This window comes from Microtus ochrogaster, chromosome 8, assembly GCF_000317375.1.
Source record: "Microtus ochrogaster isolate Prairie Vole_2 chromosome 8, MicOch1.0, whole genome shotgun sequence".
Lineage (NCBI taxonomy): Eukaryota > Metazoa > Chordata > Mammalia > Rodentia > Cricetidae > Microtus > Microtus ochrogaster.
Genome location: NC_022015.1, coordinates 84,129,620 through 84,131,761, shown reverse-complemented (window position 1 = coordinate 84,131,761; position 2,142 = coordinate 84,129,620).

Genomic DNA, 2,142 nt, shown 5'->3' with positions numbered 1-2,142 from the left:
ACCAAGCATGGCACCTTCCAATGAGTGGACGGAGGGTAAGGGCCTGTCCCCTCCCTGTCTCTACTTCCTTCCAAGCAGGAATATCTGTCGCCACAGATGCCACCTTCTACTGGCCTTCCACTCTAGTTTCTTCAGCCTGCCAGCATGGAGTGAAGGCCAGCGGCTCTCCGAGAAACCCCCAGCCTTCAGCACCAGATAAGGAGTTCTGAGGCCACCTGCTTTGTAGACTGAGTATCTGCTGGCCTCTCGGGTCTCCAGCATGCAGACAGCCACTGTAGGACACTAACCCCTAGATATGGCTTCTATTCTGCTAGAGAACCCCACGTAATGTACTTGAGAAAGGTGTTGCTGAGATAGAATAGTTAGTTTCTGTCAAGCCCCTCATATAATCTGCATGGTTGTTTACTGTTCCATTCTCATAATCCATTCAGCCCGGCTTTCTTCCTTAGTTTATCATATTATTGTAACTGATTCTGGATGTCATCGGTTTCTCCCCTAGTACGCTCTCCCCTCTCTCTAGAGCTAGGGTCCACCCCTGGTACCATCTCGCATCTAGCTGTCATATCTGCTCTGAACAATGGCATAACTTGCCCTTCCTCCTCCTCCTCCTCCTTCTTCTATTTTTTTTTTTTTTTTTTTGGATTTTCGAGACAGGGTTTCTCCGTAGTTTTTGGTTCCTGTCCTGGAACTAGCTCTTGTAGACCAGGCTGGCCTCAAACTCACAAGGATCCGCCTGCCTTTGCCTCCCTAGTGCTGGGATTAAAGGCATGCACCACCACGGCCCGCCTCCTTCTTCTTTTTAATGACTGTAATCTTGACTAATCCTGGCCAGTGATTTTGAAGAATGCCTCCTACCCTGGGTTTGTCAAGACCTTTCTCACCACTAGAGAGGGTCACTGTAGGATTTGGAGAATAACCCAGGGTGCAGAGCCTCTTCGCCAGAAGGTACAGGCAGTCCACATGACATCATCCACGTGCCAGCCTCATCCTTGGTTAAGGGACGTCTGCCCGGTTCCCCCAGTGGAAGGGATTCTTTTTTCTTTTTCCCTTTCCTTTTGCTAGTCTTTATAAGTCACCCCAGCCCTTTGAAATCTGCAGTAGAAAAATAAAGGAGCCTGATGCAACTTGAAACGGAGCTTGAGGAAGCAGCAGGACCTGGGGCCTGAAGCCCTGTGGTAAGAGCGAAAGTAGTAGCTCTAATGGTAGGAATTTCAGGATGGGTGACAGTTGGGTGTGGGCGTGAGCTGGTGTGACAAACGTAAGCAGCTTCTCCATCCACTCCTCAGGAGGTGCCCTGCTCCTCCTATATATAGGGTGAGACCATAGAGTATACTGTTAATAAAATCTTGGTGCAGATTTGAAAAGTTAGCACTCCCACACACAGAGGAGGAGCTGGCCCACCATTTATTTCCTAATTCAGTGTGCGAGTGCAGATTTAGAAGGAGGGGTTGGTGATTATTTACCCAGGATATTGTGGGTAAATAGCTGAGCATCCATGTTGGGGATATAAGCAAAGGAAAATAGGATTCCTTTTCTATTCCAAATGCAATGAGGGGATTGCTCCATTTCAAAACCAAGACCCTGCCTACACCCTTGGCTACAGATGGGGAGCTGTGAACACCCCCATCACATGTTCTCCTTGGAGGTCAGGTCCCCAACATGATAAGGTACTACTGCCACCAGTGGTTGCTTTTATTCACCAGTTGCTTCTTATGGCCCCAGATCATGGATTTCACAAAGCAAGTCCTTCCGTGGTCGGGCTCCTGAGACTCTATGCGTCATTCAGAGCCTGCGGATGACAGCTGAGTAGATGCTGGAGCATGGCAGGAGTTGTTTATTGGGCTTCTGACTTGTGAAGAAGCAATGGATTTAGCAACAGATCTGGAGAAACAAAGTATCGGAATGTTTATTCAAGCACTGCTGTCAAAAGTGAAGCTCGGTTTCGTAACCATCTCACAATATCCTCTCGCTGTGGACTGGGCTGGGGGGTCTGTGAAAACTCCATAGACATTATGAGATCTGGGGGGTCTGTGAAAACTCCATAGACATTATGAGATCTGGGGGGGTCTGTGAAAACTCCATAGACATTATGAGATCTGGGGAGTCTGTGAAAACTCCATAGACATTATGAGATCTGGGGGG